The sequence below is a fragment of the Crinia signifera genome, chromosome 2 (genome assembly GCF_055691185.1).
Source record: "Crinia signifera chromosome 2, ASM5569118v1, whole genome shotgun sequence".
Classification (NCBI taxonomy): Eukaryota; Metazoa; Chordata; class Amphibia; order Anura; family Myobatrachidae; genus Crinia; species Crinia signifera.
Genome location: NC_139218.1, coordinates 159,676,663 through 159,696,531, shown reverse-complemented (window position 1 = coordinate 159,696,531; position 19,869 = coordinate 159,676,663).

The following is a 19,869-nucleotide window of genomic DNA, read 5'->3' as shown; positions in this document are numbered from 1 at the left end:
GAGGGGGAGGATGTACGTCTCGTTTCTCCTGAAAATTGCGGTTTTTCAGCGTTTCCGGAAAAAGTTGCGGTCCGACGCGCAAAAGTGGGGTATCGTAGAAATCGCCTTTTAAAGACGCACCTTTCTGGCCCCACAAAAATGGGCATTTCAAATTAGAAACAAGTCAAATGAACAAAATAGTGTGAATAAGTAAGTATTTCAGGGGTGAGTTAGCAGGTTATTGGGGTAGTAAGTCCTGATTTTTTTGGAGGTTGCAGTGACCACTACGCCATTCAAAATAGGCAGGCTTTAGCATAAGCAGTTAGGCCCCGTAGGATGATTTTAGCTAAAATGTGCCCCAAACACTCAAACCGGCTTGTATCTTGCAATGGAAAATATGGGAAACATGACTTAGACAGCAAATGAAACACTGTATGCCATGTTTCCAAATTTTTATGCACAGTGGTTACAGCATGAAGTGAATGCATGTGAATATACACAGGTGCATTGCATTAAACAAGTCCAATGAGCGTGAAAAAAATGGCCGGCCTGCCTGCTTTCATCCATCATTTGTTCTAAATTTATAATTAATCAATGAGCTGAGGTGGAGTCTTAGCCAGTGGTACCATCAGGGGTGTGTAATGCACTTTAGGGTAGACAGCCAATCAGCTGCCAGATTCAATCTGTCAATCAAACACAGCAGCCAATCAGAGAGCTGGCCATTGATCAGCAGGCCCTTTATGACATCACAGACAGACCCACGGAACTCTCTGTGCTTGTCTGCTGGCTGGCTGTCAGTTGGGTGGGTGGGCGGCAGAGGGGGAGGATGTACGTCTCGTTTCTCCTGAAAATTGCGGTTTTTCGGCGTTTCCGGAAAAATTCGCGGTCCGACGCGCAAAAGTGGGGTATCGTAGAAATCGCCTTTTAAAGACGCACCTTTCTGGCCCCACAAAAATGGGCATTTCAAATTAGAAACAAGTCAAATGAACAAAATAGTGTGAATAAGTAAGTATTTCAGGGGTGAGTTAGCAGGTTATTGGGGTAGTAAGTCCTGATTTTTTTGGAGGTTGCAGTGACCACTACGCCATTCAAAATAGGCAGGCTTTAGCATAAGCAGTTAGGCCCCGTAGGATGATTTTAGCTAAAATGTGCCCCAAACACTCAAACCGGCTTGTATCTTGCATTGGAAAATATGGGAAACATGACTTAGACAGCAAATGATACACTGTATGCCATGTTTCCAAATTTTTATGCACAGTGGTTACAGCATGAAGTGAATGCATGTGAATATACACAGGTGCATTGCATTAAACAAGTCCAATGAGCGTGAAAAAAATGGCCGGCCTGCCTGCTTTCATCCATCATTTGTTCTAAATTTATAATTAATCAATGAGCTGAGGTGGAGTCTTAGCCAGTGGTACCATCAGGGGTGTGTAATGCAGTTTAGGGTAGACAGCCAATCAGCTGCCAGATTCAATCTGTCAATCAAACACAGCAGCCAATCAGAGAGCTGGCCATTGATCAGCAGGCCCTTTATGACATCACAGACAGACCCACGGAACTCTCTGTGCTTGTCTGCTGGCTGGCTGTCAGTTGGGTGGGTGGCCGGCAGAGGGGGTGGATGTACGTCTCGTTTCTCCTGAAAATTGCGGTTTTTCTGCGTTTCCGGAAAAAGTCGCGGTCCGACGCGCAAAAGTGGGGTATCGTAGAAATCGCCTTTTAAAGACGCACCTTTCAGGCCCCACAAAAATGGGCATTTCAAATTAGAAACAAGTCAAATGAACAAAATAGTGTGAATAAGTAAGTATTTCAGGGGTGAGTTAGCAGGTTATTGGGGTAGTAAGTCCTGATTTTTTTGGAGGTTGCAGTGACCACTACGCCATTCAAAATAGGCAGGCATTAGCATAAGCAGTTAGGCCCCGTAGGATGATTTTAGCTAAAATGTGCCCCAAACACTCAAACCGGCTTGTATCTTGCAATGGAAAATATGGGAAACATGACTTAGACAGCAAATGATACACTGTATGCCATGTTTCCAAATTTTTATGCACAGTGGTTACAGCATGAAGCGAATGCATGTGAATATACAAAGGTGCATTGCATTAAACAAGTCCAATGAGCGTGAAAAAAATGGCCGGCCTGCCTGCTTTCATCCATCATTTGTTCTAAATTTATAATTAATCAATGAGCTGAGGTGGAGTCTTAGCCAGTGGTACCATCAGGGGTGTGTAATGCACTTTAGGGTAGACAGCCAATCAGCTGCCAGATTCAATCTGTCAATCAAACACAGCAGCCAATCAGAGAGCTGGCCATTGATCAGCAGGCCCTTTATGACATCACAGACAGACCCACGGAACTCTCTGTGCTTGTCTGCTGGCTGGCTGTCAGTTGGGTGGGTGGGCGGCAGAGGGGGAGGATGTACGTCTCGTTTCTCCTGAAAATTGCGGTTTTTCGGCGTTTCCGGAAAAAGTCGCGGTCCGACGCGCAAAAATGGGGTATCGTAGAAATCGCCTTTTAAAGACGCACCTTTCTGGCCCCACAAAAATGGGCATTTCAAATTAGAAACAAGTCAAATGAACAAAATAGTGTGAATAAGTAAGTATTTCAGGGGTGAGTTAGCAGGTTATTGGGGTAGTAAGTCCTGATTTTTTTGGAGGTTGCAGTGACCACTACGCCATTCAAAATAGGCAGGCTTTAGCATAAGCATTTAGGCCCCGTAGGATGATTTTAGCTAAAATGTGCCCCAAACACTCAAACCGGCTTGTATCTTGCAATGGAAAATATGGGAAACATGACTTAGACAGCAAATGATACACTGTATGCCATGTTTCCAAATTTTTATGCACAGTGGTTACAGCATGAAGTGAATGCATGTGAATATACACAGGTGCATTGCATTAAACAAGTCCAATGAGCGTGAAAAAAATGGCCGGCCTGCCTGCTTTCATCCATCATTTGTTCTAAATTTATAATTAATCAATGAGCTGAGGTGGAGTCTTAGCCAGTGGTACCATCAGGGGTGTGTAATGCACTTTAGGGTAGACAGCCAATCAGCTGCCAGATTCAATCTGTCAATCAAACACAGCAGCCAATCAGAGAGCTGGCCATTGATCAGCAGGCCCTTTATGACATCACAGACAGACCCACGGAACTCTCTGTGCTTGTCTGCTGGCTGGCTGTCAGTTGGGTGGGTGGGCGGCAGAGGGGGAGGATGTACGTCTCGTTTCTCCTGAAAATTGCGGTTTTTCTGCGTTTCCGGAAAAAGTCGCGGTCCGATGCGCAAAAGTGGGGTATCGTAGAAATCGCCTTTTAAAGACGCACCTTTCTGGCCCCACAAAAATGGGCATTTCAAATTAGAAACAAGTCAAATGAACAAAATAGTGTGAATAAGTAAGTATTTCAGGGGTGAGTTAGCAGGTTATTGGGGTAGTAAGTCCTGATTTTTTTGGAGGTTGCAGTGACCACTACGCCATTCAAAATAGGCAGGCTTTAGCATAAGCAGTTAGGCCCCGTAGGATGATTTTAGCTAAAATGTGCCCCAAACACTCAAACCGGCTTGTATCTTGCAATGGAAAATATGGGAAACATGACTTAGACAGCAAATGATACACTGTATGCCATGTTTCCAAATTTTTATGCACAGTGGTTACAGCATGAAGTGAATGCATGTGAATATACACAGGTGCATTGCATTAAACAAGTCCAATGAGCGTGAAAAAAATGGCCGGCCTGCCTGCTTTCATCCATCATTTGTTCTAAATTTATAATTAATCAATGAGCTGAGGTGGAGTCTTAGCCAGTGGTACCATCAGGGGTGTGTAATGCACTTTAGGGTAGACAGTCAATCAGCTGCCAGATTCAATCTGTCAATCAAACACAGCAGCCAATCAGAGAGCTGGCCATTGATCAGCAGGCCCTTTATGACATCACAGACAGACCCACGGAACTCTCTGTGCTTGTCTGCTGGCTGGCTGTCAGTTGGGTGGGTGGGCGGCAGAGGGGGAGGATGTACGTCTCGTTTCTCCTGAAAATTGCGGTTTTTCGGCGTTTCCGGAAAAAGTCGCGGTCCGACGCGCAAAAGTGGGGTATCGTAGAAATCGCCTTTTAAAGACGCACCTTTCTGGCCCCACAAAAATGGGCATTTCAAATTAGAAACAAGTCAAATGAACAAAATAGTGTGAATAAGTAAGTATTTCAGGGGTGAGTTAGCAGGTTATTGGGGTAGTAAGTCCTGATTTTTTTGGAGGTTGCAGTGACCACTACGCCATTCAAAATAGGCAGGCTTTGGCATAAGCAGTTAGGCCCCGTAGGATGATTTTAGCTAAAATGTGCCCCAAACACTCAAACCGGCTTGTATCTTGCAATGGAAAATATGGGAAACATGACTTAGACAGCAAATGATACACTGTATGCCATGTTTCCAAATTTTTATGCACAGTGGTTACAGCATGAAGCGAATGCATGTGAATATACAAAGGTGCATTGCATTAAACAAGTCCAATGAGCGTGAAAAAAATGGCCGGCCTGCCTGCTTTCATCCATCATTTGTTCTAAATTTATAATTAATCAATGAGCTGAGGTGGAGTCTTAGCCAGTGGTACCATCAGGGGTGTGTAATGCACTTTAGGGTAGACAGCCAATCAGCTGCCAGATTCAATCTGTCAATCAAACACAGCAGCCAATCAGAGAGCTGGCCATTGATCAGCAGGCCCTTTATGACATCACAGACAGACCCACGGAACTCTCTGTGCTTGTCTGCTGGCTGGCTGTCAGTTGGGTGGGTGGGCGGCAGAGGGGGAGGATATACGTCTCGTTTCTCCTGAAAATTGCGGTTTTTCAGCGTTTCCGGAAAAAGTCGCGGTCCGACGCGCAAAAGTGGGGTATCGTAGAAATCGCCTTTTAAAGACGCACCTTTCTGGCCCCACAAAAATGGGCATTTCAAATTAGAAACAAGTCAAATGAACAAAATAGTGTGAATAAGTAAGTATTTCAGGGGTGAGTTAGCAGGTTATTGGGGTAGTAAGTCCTGATTTTTTTGGAGGTTGCAGTGACCACTACGCCATTCAAAATAGGCAGGCTTTAGCATAAGCAGTTAGGCCCCGTAGGATGATTTTAGCTAAAATGTGCCCCAAACACTCAAACCGGCTTGTATCTTGCAATGGAAAATATGGGAAACATGACTTAGACAGCAAATGATACACTGTATGCCATGTTTCCAAATTTTTATGCACAGTGGTTACAGCATGAAGCGAATGCATGTGAATATACAAAGGTGCATTGCATTAAACAAGTCTAATGAGCGTGAAAAAAATGGCCGGCCTGCCTGCTTTCATCCATCATTTGTTCTAAATTTATAATTAATCAATGAGCTGAGGTGGAGTCTTAGCCAGTGGTACCATCAGGGGTGTGTAATGCACTTTAGGGTAGACAGCCAATCAGCTGCCAGATTCAATCTGTCAATCAAACACAGCAGCCAATCAGAGAGCTGGCCATTGATCAGCAGGCCCTTTATGACATCACAGACAGACCCACGGAACTCTCTGTGCTTGTCTGCTGGCTGGCTGTCAGTTGGGTGGGTGGGCGGCAGAGGGGGAGGATGTACGTCTCGTTTCTCCTGAAAATTGCGGTTTTTCTGCGTTTCCGGAAAAAGTCGCGGTCCGACGCGCAAAAGTGGGGTATCGTAGAAATCGCCTTTTAAAGACGCACCTTTCTGGCCCCACAAAAATGGGCATTTCAAATTAGAAACAAGTCAAATGAACAAAATAGTGTGAATAAGTAAGTATTTCAGGGGTGAGTTAGCAGGTTATTGAGGTAGTAAGTCCTGATTTTTTTGGAGGTTGCAGTGACCACTACGCCATTCAAAATAGGCAGGCTTTAGCATAAGCAGTTAGGCCCCGTAGGATGATTTTAGCTAAAATGTGCCCCAAACACTCAAACCGGCTTGTATCTTGCAATGGAAAATATGGGAAACATGACTTAGACAGCAAATGATACACTGTATGCCATGTTTCCAAATTTTTATGCACAGTGGTTACAGCATGAAGCGAATGCATGTGAATATACAAAGGTGCATTGCATTAAACAAGTCCAATGAGCGTGAAAAAAATGGCCGGCCTGCCTGTTTTCATCCATCATTTGTTCTAAATTTATAATTAATCAATGAGCTGAGGTGGAGTCTTAGCCAGTGGTACCATCAGGGGTGTGTAATGCACTTTAGGGTAGACAGCAAATCAGCTGCCAGATTCAATCTGTCAATCAAACACAGCAGCCAATCAGAGAGCTGGCCATTGATCAGCAGGCCCTTTATGACATCACAGACAGACCCACGGAACTCTCTGTGCTTGTCTGCTGGCTGGCTGTCAGTTGGGTGGGTGGGCGGCAGAGGGGGAGGATGTACGTCTCGTTTCTCCTGAAAATTGCGGTTTTTCGGCGTTTCCGGAAAAAGTCGCGGTCCGACGCGCAAAAGTGGGGTATCGTAGAAATCGCCTTTTAAAGACGCACCTTTCTGGCCCCACAAAAATGGGCATTTCAAATTAGAAACAAGTCAAATGAACAAAATAGTGTGAATAAGTAAGTATTTCAGGGGTGAGTTAGCAGGTTATTGGGGTAGTAAGTCCTGATTTTTTTGGAGGTTGCATTGACCACTACGCCATTCAAAATAGGCAGGCTTTGGCATAAGCAGTTAGGCCCCGTAGGATGATTTTAGCTAAAATGTGCCCCAAACACTCAAACCGGCTTGTATCTTGCAATGGAAAATATGGGAAACATGACTTAGACAGCAAATGATACACTGTATGCCATGTTTCCAAATTTTTATGCACAGTGGTTACAGCATGAAGCGAATGCATGTGAATATACAAAGGTGCATTGCATTAAACAAGTCCAATGAGCGTGAAAAAAATGGCCGACCTGCCTGCTTTCATCCATCATTTGTTCTAAATTTATAATTAATCAATGAGCTGAGGTGGAGTCTTAGCCAGTGGTACCATCAGGGGTGTGTAATGCACTTTAGGGTAGACAGCCAATCAGCTGCCAGATTCAATCTGTCAATCAAACACAGCAGCCAATCAGAGAGCTGGCCATTGATCAGCAGGCCCTTTATGACATCACAGACAGACCCACGGAACTCTCTGTGCTTGTCTGCTGGCTGGCTGTCAGTTGGGTGGGTGGGCGGCAGAGGGGGTGGATGTACGTCTCGTTTCTCCTGAAAATTGCGGTTTTTCGGCGTTTCCGGAAAAATTCGCGGTCCGACGCGCAAAAGTGGGGTATCGTAGAAATCGCCTTTTAAAGACGCACCTTTCTGGCCCCACAAAAATGGGCATTTCAAATTAGAAACAAGTCAAATGAACAAAATAGTGTGAATAAGTAAGTATTTCAGGGGTGAGTTAGCAGGTTATTGGGGTAGTAAGTCCTGATTTTTTTGGAGGTTGCAGTGACCACTACGCCATTCAAAATAGGCAGGCTTTAGCATAAGCAGTTAGGCCCCGTAGGATGATTTTAGCTAAAATGTGCCCCAAACACTCAAACCGGCTTGTATCTTGCAATGGAAAATATGGGAAACATGACTTAGACAGCAAATGATACACTGTATGCCATGTTTCCAAATTTTTATGCACAGTGGTTACAGCATGAAGTGAATGCATGTGAATATACACAGGTGCATTGCATTAAACAAGTCCAATGAGCGTGAAAAAAATGGCCGGCCTGCCTGCTTTCATCCATCATTTGTTCTAAATTTATAATTAATCAATGAGCTGAGGTGGAGTCTTAGCCAGTGGTACCATCAGGGGTGTGTAATGCACTTTAGGGTAGACAGTCAATCAGCTGCCAGATTCAATCTGTCAATCAAACACAGCAGCCAATCAGAGAGCTGGCCATTGATCAGCAGGCCCTTTATGACATCACAGACAGACCCACGGAACTCTCTGTGCTTGTCTGCTGGCTGGCTGTCAGTTGGGTGGGTGGGCGGCAGAGGGGGAGGAAGTACGTCTCGTTTCTCCTGAAAATTGCGGTTTTTCAGCGTTTCCGGAAAAAGTCGCGGTCCGACGCGCAAAAGTGGGGTATCGTAGAAATCGCCTTTTAAAGACGCACCTTTCTGGCCCCACAAAAATGGGCATTTCAAATTAGAAACAAGTCAAATGAACAAAATAGTGTGAATAAGTAAGTATTTCAGGGGTGAGTTAGCAGGTTATTGGGGTAGTAAGTCCTGATTTTTTTGGAGGTTGCAGTGACCACTATGCCATTCAAAATAGGCAGGCTTTGGCATAAGCAGTTAGGCCCCGTAGGATGATTTTAGCTAAAATGTGCCCCAAACACTCAAACCGGCTTGTATCTTGCAATGGAAAATATGGGAAACATGACTTAGACAGCAAATGATACACTGTATGCCATGTTTCCAAATTTTTATGCACAGTGGTTACAGCATGAAGCGAATGCATGTGAATATACAAAGGTGCATTGCATTAAACAAGTCCAATGAGCGTGAAAAAAATGGCCGGCCTGCCTGCTTTCATCCATCATTTGTTCTAAATTTATAATTAATCAATGAGCTGAGGTGGAGTCTTAGCCAGTGGTACCATCAGGGGTGTGTAATGCACTTTAGGGTAGACAGCCAATCAGCTGCCAGATTCAATCTGTCAATCAAACACAGCAGCCAATCAGAGAGCTGGCCATTGATCAGCAGGCCCTTTATGACATCACAGACAGACCCACGGAACTCTCTGTGCTTGTCTGCTGGCTGGCTGTCAGTTGGGTGGGTGGGCGGCAGAGGGGGAGGATGTACGTCTCGTTTCTCCTGAAAATTGCGGTTTTTCAGCGTTTCCGGAAAAAGTCGCGGTCCGACGCGCAAAAGTGGGGTATCGTAGAAATCGCCTTTTAAAGACGCACCTTTCTGGCCCCACAAAAATGGGCATTTCAAATTAGAAACAAGTCAAATGAACAAAATAGTGTGAATAAGTAAGTATTTCAGGGGTGAGTTAGCAGGTTATTGGGGTAGTAAGTCCTGATTTTTTTGGAGGTTGCAGTGACCACTACGCCATTCAAAATAGGCAGGCTTTAGCATAAGCAGTTAGGCCCCGTAGGATGATTTTAGCTAAAATGTGCCCCAAACACTCAAACCGGCTTGTATCTTGCAATGGAAAATATGGGAAACATGACTTAGACAGCAAATGATACACTGTATGCCATGTTTCCAAATTTTTATGCACAGTGGTTACAGCATGAAGCGAATGCATGTGAATATACAAAGGTGCATTGCATTAAACAAGTCTAATGAGCGTGAAAAAAATGGCCGGCCTGCCTGCTTTCATCCATCATTTGTTCTAAATTTATAATTAATCAATGAGCTGAGATGGAGTCTTAGCCAGTGGTACCATCAGGGGTGTGTAATGCACTTTAGGGTAGACAGCCAATCAGCTGCCAGATTCAATCTGTCAATCAAACACAGCAGCCAATCAGAGAGCTGGCCATTGATCAGCAGGCCCTTTATGACATCACAGACAGACCCACGGAACTCTCTGTGCTTGTCTGCTGGCTGGCTGTCAGTTGGGTGGGTGGGCGGCAGAGGGGGAGGATGTACGTCTCGTTTCTCCTGAAAATTGCGGTTTTTCGGCGTTTCCGGAAAAATTCGCGGTCCGACGCGCAAAAGTGGGGTATCGTAGAAATCGCCTTTTAAAGACGCACCTTTCTGGCCCCACAAAAATGGGCATTTCAAATTAGAAACAAGTAAAATGAACAAAATAGTGTGAATAAGTAAGTATTTCAGGGGTGAGTTAGCAGGTTATTGGGGTAGTAAGTCCTGATTTTTTTGGAGGTTGCAGTGACCACTACGCCATTCAAAATAGGCAGGCTTTAGCATAAGCAGTTAGGCCCCGTAGGATGATTTTAGCTAAAATGTGCCCCAAACACTCAAACCGGCTTGTATCTTGCATTGGAAAATATGGGAAACATGACTTAGACAGCAAATGATACACTGTATGCCATGTTTCCAAATTTTTATGCACAGTGGTTACAGCATGAAGTGAATGCATGTGAATATACACAGGTGCATTGCATTAAACAAGTCCAATGAGCGTGAAAAAAATGGCCGGCCTGCCTGCTTTCATCCATCATTTGTTCTAAATTTATAATTAATCAATGAGCTGAGGTGGAGTCTTAGCCAGTGGTACCATCAGGGGTGTGTAATGCACTTTAGGGTAGACAGCCAATCAGCTGCCAGATTCAATCTGTCAATCAAACACAGCAGCCAATCAGAGAGCTGGCCATTGATCAGCAGGCCCTTTATGACATCACAGACAGACCCACGGAACTCTCTGTGCTTGTCTGCTGGCTGGCTGTCAGTTGGGTGGGTGGGCGGCAGAGGGGGAGGATGTACGTCTCGTTTCTCCTGAAAAGTGCGGTTTTTCGGCGTTTCCGGAAAAATTCGCGGTCCGACGCGCAAAAGTGGGGTATCGTAGAAATCGCCTTTTAAAGACGCACCTTTCTGGCCCCACAAAAATGGGCATTTCAAATTAGAAACAAGTCAAATGAACAAAATAGTGTGAATAAGTAAGTATTTCAGGGGTGAGTTAGCAGGTTATTGGGGTAGTAAGTCCTGATTTTTTTGGAGGTTGCAGTGACCACTACGCCATTCAAAATAGGCAGGCTTTAGCATAAGCAGTTAGGCCCCGTAGGATGATTTTAGCTAAAATGTGCCCCAAACACTCAAACCGGCTTGTATCTTGCAATGGAAAATATGGGAAACATGACTTAGACAGCAAATGATACACTGTATGCCATGTTTCCAAATTTTTATGCACAGTGGTTACAGCATGAAGCGAATGCATGTGAATATACAAAGGTGCATTGCATTAAACAAGTCCAATGAGCGTGAAAAAAATGGCCGGCCTGCCTGCTTTCATCCATCATTTGTTCTAAATTTATAATTAATCAATGAGCTGAGGTGGAGTCTTAGCCAGTGGTACCATCAGGGGTGTGTAATGCACTTTAGGGTAGACAGCCAATCAGCTGCCAGATTCAATCTGTCAATCAAACACAGCAGCCAATCAGAGAGCTGGCCATTGATCAGCAGGCCCTTTATGACATCACAGACAGACCCACGGAACTCTCTGTGCTTGTCTGCTGGCTGGCTGTCAGTTGGGTGGGTGGGCGGCAGAGGGGGAGGATGTACGTCTCGTTTCTCCTGAAAATTGCGGTTTTTCGGCGTTTCCGGAAAAAGTCGCGGTCCGACGCGCAAAAGTGGGGTATCGTAGAAATCGCCTTTTAAAGACGCACCTTTCTGGCCCCACAAAAATGGGCATTTCAAATTAGAAACAAGTCAAATGAACAAAATAGTGTGAATAAGTAAGTATTTCAGGGGTGAGTTAGCAGGTTATTGGGGTAGTAAGTCCTGATTTTTTTGGAGGTTGCAGTGACCACTACGCCATTCAAAATAGGCAGGCTTTAGCATAAGCATTTAGGCCCCGTAGGATGATTTTAGCTAAAATGTGCCCCAAACACTCAAACCGGTTTGTATCTTGCAATGGAAAATATGGGAAACATGACTTAGACAGCAAATGATACACTGTATGCCATGTTTCCAAATTTTTATGCACAGTGGTTACAGCATGAAGTGAATGCATGTGAATATACACAGGTGCATTGCATTAAACAAGTCCAATGAGCGTGAAAAAAATGGCCGGCCTGCCTGCTTTCATCCATCATTTGTTCTAAATTTATAATTAATCAATGAGCTGAGGTGGAGTCTTAGCCAGTGGTACCATCAGGGGTGTGTAATGCACTTTAGGGTAGACAGCCAATCAGCTGCCAGATTCAATCTGTCAATCAAACACAGCAGCCAATCAGAGAGCTGGCCATTGATCAGCAGGCCCTTTATGACATCACAGACAGACTCACGGAACTCTCTGTGCTTGTCTGCTGGCTGGCTGTCAGTTGGGTGGGTGGGCGGCAGAGGGGGAGGATGTACGTCTCGTTTCTCCTGAAAATTGCGGTTTTTCTGCGTTTCCGGAAAAAGTGGCGGTCCGACGCGCAAAAGTGGGGTATCGTAGAAATCGCCTTTTAAAGACACACCTTTCTGGCCCCACAAAAATGGGCATTTCAAATTAGAAACAAGTCAAATGAACAAAATAGTGTGAATAAGTAAGTATTTCAGGGGTGAGTTAGCAGGTTATTGGGGTAGTAAGTCCTGATTTTTTTGGAGGTTGCATTGACCACTACGCCATTCAAAATAGGCAGGCTTTGGCATAAGCAGTTAGGCCCCGTAGGATGATTTTAGCTAAAATGTGCCCCAAACACTCAAACCGGCTTGTATCTTGCAATGGAAAATATGGGAAACATGACTTAGACAGCAAATGATACACTGTATGCCATGGTTCCAAATTTTTATGCACAGTGGTTACAGCATGAAGCGAATGCATGTGAATATACAAAGGTGCATTGCATTAAACAAGTCCAATGAGCGTGAAAAAAATGGCCGGCCTGCCTGCTTTCATCCATCATTTGTTCTAAATTTATAATTAATCAATGAGCTGAGGTGGAGTCTTAGCCAGTGGTACCATCAGGGGTGTGTAATGCACTTTAGGGTAGACAGCCAATCAGCTGCCAGATTCAATCTGTCAATCAAACACAGCAGCCAATCAGAGAGCTGGCCATTGATCAGCAGGCCCTTTATGACATCACAGACAGACCCACGGAACTCTCTGTGCTTGTCTGCTAGCTGGCTGTCAGTTGGGTGGGTGGGCGGCAGAGGGGGAGGATGTACGTCTCGTTTCTCCTGAAAATTGCGGTTTTTCAGCGTTTCCGGAAAAAGTTGCGGTCCGACGCGCAAAAGTGGGGTATCGTAGAAATCGCCTTTTAAAGACGCACCTTTCTGGCCCCACAAAAATGGGCATTTCAAATTAGAAACAAGTCAAATGAACAAAATAGTGTGAATAAGTAAGTATTTCAGGGGTGAGTTAGCAGGTTATTGGGGTAGTAAGTCCTGATTTTTTTGGAGGTTGCAGTGACCACTACGCCATTCAAAATAGGCAGGCTTTAGCATAAGCAGTTAGGCCCCGTAGGATGATTTTAGCTAAAATGTGCCCCAAACACTCAAACCGGCTTGTATCTTGCAATGGAAAATATGGGAAACATGACTTAGACAGCAAATGAAACACTGTATGCCATGTTTCCAAATTTTTATGCACAGTGGTTACAGCATGAAGTGAATGCATGTGAATATACACAGGTGCATTGCATTAAACAAGTCCAATGAGCGTGAAAAAAATGGCCGGCCTGCCTGCTTTCATCCATCATTTGTTCTAAATTTATAATTAATCAATGAGCTGAGGTGGAGTCTTAGCCAGTGGTACCATCAGGGGTGTGTAATGCACTTTAGGGTAGACAGCCAATCAGCTGCCAGATTCAATCTGTCAATCAAACACAGCAGCCAATCAGAGAGCTGGCCATTGATCAGCAGGCCCTTTATGACATCACAGACAGACCCACGGAACTCTCTGTGCTTGTCTGCTGGCTGGCTGTCAGTTGGGTGGGTGGGCGGCAGAGGGGGAGGATGTACGTCTCGTTTCTCCTGAAAATTGCGGTTTTTCGGCGTTTCCGGAAAAATTCGCGGTCCGACGCGCAAAAGTGGGGTATCGTAGAAATCGCCTTTTAAAGACGCACCTTTCTGGCCCCACAAAAATGGGCATTTCAAATTAGAAACAAGTCAAATGAACAAAATAGTGTGAATAAGTAAGTATTTCAGGGGTGAGTTAGCAGGTTATTGGGGTAGTAAGTCCTGATTTTTTTGGAGGTTGCAGTGACCACTACGCCATTCAAAATAGGCAGGCTTTAGCATAAGCAGTTAGGCCCCGTAGGATGATTTTAGCTAAAATGTGCCCCAAACACTCAAACCGGCTTGTATCTTGCATTGGAAAATATGGGAAACATGACTTAGACAGCAAATGATACACTGTATGCCATGTTTCCAAATTTTTATGCACAGTGGTTACAGCATGAAGTGAATGCATGTGAATATACACAGGTGCATTGCATTAAACAAGTCCAATGAGCGTGAAAAAAATGGCCGGCCTGCCTGCTTTCATCCATCATTTGTTCTAAATTTATAATTAATCAATGAGCTGAGGTGGAGTCTTAGCCAGTGGTACCATCAGGGGTGTGTAATGCAGTTTAGGGTAGACAGCCAATCAGCTGCCAGATTCAATCTGTCAATCAAACACAGCAGCCAATCAGAGAGCTGGCCATTGATCAGCAGGCCCTTTATGACATCACAGACAGACCCACGGAACTCTCTGTGCTTGTCTGCTGGCTGGCTGTCAGTTGGGTGGGTGGGCGGCAGAGGGGGTGGATGTACGTCTCGTTTCTCCTGAAAATTGCGGTTTTTCTGCGTTTCCGGAAAAAGTCGCGGTCCGACGCGCAAAAGTGGGGTATCGTAGAAATCGCCTTTTAAAGACGCACCTTTCAGGCCCCACAAAAATGGGCATTTCAAATTAGAAACAAGTCAAATGAACAAAATAGTGTGAATAAGTAAGTATTTCAGGGGTGAGTTAGCAGGTTATTGGGGTAGTAAGTCCTGATTTTTTTGGAGGTTGCAGTGACCACTACGCCATTCAAAATAGGCAGGCATTAGCATAAGCAGTTAGGCCCCGTAGGATGATTTTAGCTAAAATGTGCCCCAAACACTCAAACCGGCTTGTATCTTGCAATGGAAAATATGGGAAACATGACTTAGACAGCAAATGATACACTGTATGCCATGTTTCCAAATTTTTATGCACAGTGGTTACAGCATGAAGCGAATGCATGTGAATATACAAAGGTGCATTGCATTAAACAAGTCCAATGAGCGTGAAAAAAATGGCCGGCCTGCCTGCTTTCATCCATCATTTGTTCTAAATTTATAATTAATCAATGAGCTGAGGTGGAGTCTTAGCCAGTGGTACCATCAGGGGTGTGTAATGCACTTTAGGGTAGACAGCCAATCAGCTGCCAGATTCAATCTGTCAATCAAACACAGCAGCAAATCAGAGAGCTGGCCATTGATCAGCAGGCCCTTTATGACATCACAGACAGACCCACGGAACTCTCTGTGCTTGTCTGCTGGCTGGCTGTCAGTTGGGTGGGTGGGCGGCAGAGGGGGAGGATGTACGTCTCGTTTCTCCTGAAAATTGCGGTTTTTCGGCGTTTCCGGAAAAAGTCGCGGTCCGACGCGCAAAAATGGGGTATCGTAGAAATCGCCTTTTAAAGACGCACCTTTCTGGCCCCACAAAAATGGGCATTTCAAATTAGAAACAAGTCAAATGAACAAAATAGTGTGAATAAGTAAGTATTTCAGGGGTGAGTTAGCAGGTTATTGGGGTAGTAAGTCCTGATTTTTTTGGAGGTTGCAGTGACCACTACGCCATTCAAAATAGGCAGGCTTTAGCATAAGCATTTAGGCCCCGTAGGATGATTTTAGCTAAAATGTGCCCCAAACACTCAAACCGGCTTGTATCTTGCAATGGAAAATATGGGAAACATGACTTAGACAGCAAATGATACACTGTATGCCATGTTTCCAAATTTTTATGCACAGTGGTTACAGCATGAAGTGAATGCATGTGAATATACACAGGTGCATTGCATTAAACAAGTCCAATGAGCGTGAAAAAAATGGCCGGCCTGCCTGCTTTCATCCATCATTTGTTCTAAATTTATAATTAATCAATGAGCTGAGGTGGAGTCTTAGCCAGTGGTACCATCAGGGGTGTGTAATGCACTTTAGGGTAGACAGCCAATCAGCTGCCAGATTCAATCTGTCAATCAAACACAGCAGCCAATCAGAGAGCTGGCCATTGATCAGCAGGCCCTTTATGACATCACAGACAGACCCACGGAACTCTCTGTGCTTGTCTGCTGGCTGGCTGTCAGTTGGGTGGGTGGGCGGCAGAGGGGGAGGATGTACGTCTCGTTTCTCCTGAAAATTGCGGTTTTTCTGCGTTTCCGGAAAAAGTCGCGGTCCGATGCGCAAAAGTGGGGTATCGTAGAAATCGCCTTTTAAAGACGCACCTTTCTGGCCCCACAAAAATGGGCATTTCAAATTAGAAACAAGTCAAATGAACAAAATAGTGTGAATAAGTAAGTATTTCAGGGGTGAGTTAGCAGGTTATTGGGGTAGTAAGTCCTGATTTTTTTGGAGGTTGCAGTGACCACTACGCCATTCAAAATAGGCAGGCTTTAGCATAAGCAGTTAGGCCCCGTAGGATGATTTTAGCTAAAATGTGCCCCAAACACTCAAACCGGCTTGTATCTTGCAATGGAAAATATGGGAAACATGACTTAGACAGCAAATGATACACTGTATGCCATGTTTCCAAATTTTTATGCACAGTGGTTACAGCATGAAGTGAATGCATGTGAATATACACAGGTGCATTGCATTAAACAAGTCCAATGAGCGTGAAAAAAATGGCCGGCCTGCCTGCTTTCATCCATCATTTGTTCTAAATTTATAATTAATCAATGAGCTGAGGTGGAGTCTTAGCCAGTGGTACCATCAGGGGTGTGTAATGCACTTTAGGGTAGACAGTCAATCAGCTGCCAGATTCAATCTGTCAATCAAACACAGCAGCCAATCAGAGAGCTGGCCATTGATCAGCAGGCCCTTTATGACATCACAGACAGACCCACGGAACTCTCTGTGCTTGTCTGCTGGCTGGCTGTCAGTTGGGTGGGTGGGCGGCAGAGGGGGAGGATGTACGTCTCGTTTCTCCTGAAAATTGCGGTTTTTCGGCGTTTCCGGAAAAAGTCGCGGTCCGACGCGCAAAAGTGGGGTATCGTAGAAATCGCCTTTTAAAGACGCACCTTTCTGGCCCCACAAAAATGGGCATTTCAAATTAGAAACAAGTCAAATGAACAAAATAGTGTGAATAAGTAAGTATTTCAGGGGTGAGTTAGCAGGTTATTGGGGTAGTAAGTCCTGATTTTTTTGGAGGTTGCAGTGACCACTACGCCATTCAAAATAGGCAGGCTTTGGCATAAGCAGTTAGGCCCCGTAGGATGATTTTAGCTAAAATGTGCCCCAAACACTCAAACCGGCTTGTATCTTGCAATGGAAAATATGGGAAACATGACTTAGACAGCAAATGATACACTGTATGCCATGTTTCCAAATTTTTATGCACAGTGGTTACAGCATGAAGCGAATGCATGTGAATATACAAAGGTGCATTGCATTAAACAAGTCCAATGAGCGTGAAAAAAATGGCCGGCCTGCCTGCTTTCATCCATCATTTGTTCTAAATTTATAATTAATCAATGAGCTGAGGTGGAGTCTTAGCCAGTGGTACCATCAGGGGTGTGTAATGCACTTTAGGGTAGACAGCCAATCAGCTGCCAGATTCAATCTGTCAATCAAACACAGCAGCCAATCAGAGAGCTGGCCATTGATCAGCAGGCCCTTTATGACATCACAGACAGACCCACGGAACTCTCTGTGCTTGTCTGCTGGCTGGCTGTCAGTTGGGTGGGTGGGCGGCAGAGGGGGAGGATGTACGTCTCGTTTCTCCTGAAAATTGCGGTTTTTCAGCGTTTCCGGAAAAAGTCGCGGTCCGACGCGCAAAAGTGGGGTATCGTAGAAATCGCCTTTTAAAGACGCACCTTTCTGGCCCCACAAAAATGGGCATTTCAAATTAGAAACAAGTCAAATGAACAAAATAGTGTGAATAAGTAAGTATTTCAGGGGTGAGTTAGCAGGTTATTGGGGTAGTAAGTCCTGATTTTTTTGGAGGTTGCAGTGACCACTACGCCATTCAAAATAGGCAGGCTTTAGCATAAGCAGTTAGGCCCCGTAGGATGATTTTAGCTAAAATGTGCCCCAAACACTCAAACCGGCTTGTATCTTGCAATGGAAAATATGGGAAACATGACTTAGACAGCAAATGATACACTGTATGCCATGTTTCCAAATTTTTATGCACAGTGGTTACAGCATGAAGCGAATGCATGTGAATATACAAAGGTGCATTGCATTAAACAAGTCTAATGAGCGTGAAAAAAATGGCCGGCCTGCCTGCTTTCATCCATCATTTGTTCTAAATTTATAATTAATCAATGAGCTGAGGTGGAGTCTTAGCCAGTGGTACCATCAGGGGTGTGTAATGCACTTTAGGGTAGACAGCCAATCAGCTGCCAGATTCAATCTGTCAATCAAACACAGCAGCCAATCAGAGAGCTGGCCATTGATCAGCAGGCCCTTTATGACATCACAGACAGACCCACGGAACTCTCTGTGCTTGTCTGCTGGCTGGCTGTCAGTTGGGTGGGTGGGCGGCAGAGGGGGAGGATGTACGTCTCGTTTCTCCTGAAAATTGCGGTTTTTCTGCGTTTCCGGAAAAAGTCGCGGTCCGACGCGCAAAAGTGGGGTATCGTAGAAATCGCCTTTTAAAGACGCAACTTTCTGGCCCCACAAAAATGGGCATTTCAAATTAGAAACAAGTCAAATGAACAAAATAGTGTGAATAAGTAAGTATTTCAGGGGTGAGTTAGCAGGTTATTGAGGTAGTAAGTCCTGATTTTTTTGGAGGTTGCAGTGACCACTACGCCATTCAAAATAGGCAGGCTTTAGCATAAGCAGTTAGGCCCCGTAGGATGATTTTAGCTAAAATGTGCCCCAAACACTCAAACCGGCTTGTATCTTGCAATGGAAAATATGGGAAACATGACTTAGACAGCAAATGATACACTGTATGCCATGTTTCCAAATTTTTATGCACAGTGGTTACAGCATGAAGCGAATGCATGTGAATATACAAAGGTGCATTGCATTAAACAAGTCCAATGAGCGTGAAAAAAATGGCCGGCCTGCCTGTTTTCATCCATCATTTGTTCTAAATTTATAATTAATCAATGAGCTGAGGTGGAGTCTTAGCCAGTGGTACCATCAGGGGTGTGTAATGCACTTTAGGGTAGACAGCAAATCAGCTGCCAGATTCAATCTGTCAATCAAACACAGCAGCCAATCAGAGAGCTGGCCATTGATCAGCAGGCCCTTTATGACATCACAGACAGACCCACGGAACTCTCTGTGCTTGTCTGCTGGCTGGCTGTCAGTTGGGTGGGTGGGCGGCAGAGGGGGAGGATGTACGTCTCGTTTCTCCTGAAAATTGCGGTTTTTCGGCGTTTCCGGAAAAAGTCGCGGTCCGACGCGCAAAAGTGGGGTATCGTAGAAATCGCCTTTTAAAGACGCACCTTTCTGGCCCCACAAAAATGGGCATTTCAAATTAGAAACAAGTCAAATGAACAAAATAGTGTGAATAAGTAAGTATTTCAGGGGTGAGTTAGCAGGTTATTGGGGTAGTAAGTCCTGATTTTTTTGGAGGTTGCATTGACCACTACGCCATTCAAAATAGGCAGGCTTTGGCATAAGCAGTTAGGCCCCGTAGGATGATTTTAGCTAAAATGTGCCCCAAACACTCAAACCGGCTTGTATCTTGCAATGGAAAATATGGGAAACATGACTTAGACAGCAAATGATACACTGTATGCCATGTTTCCAAATTTTTATGCACAGTGGTTACAGCATGAAGCGAATGCATGTGAATATACAAAGGTGCATTGCATTAAACAAGTCCAATGAGCGTGAAAAAAATGGCCGACCTGCCTGCTTTCATCCATCATTTGTTCTAAATTTATAATTAATCAATGAGCTGAGGTGGAGTCTTAGCCAGTGGTACCATCAGGGGTGTGTAATGCACTTTAGGGTAGACAGCCAATCAGCTGCCAGATTCAATCTGTCAATCAAACACAGCAGCCAATCAGAGAGCTGGCCATTGATCAGCAGGCCCTTTATGACATCACAGACAGACCCACGGAACTCTCTGTGCTTGTCTGCTGGCTGGCTGTCAGTTGGGTGGGTGG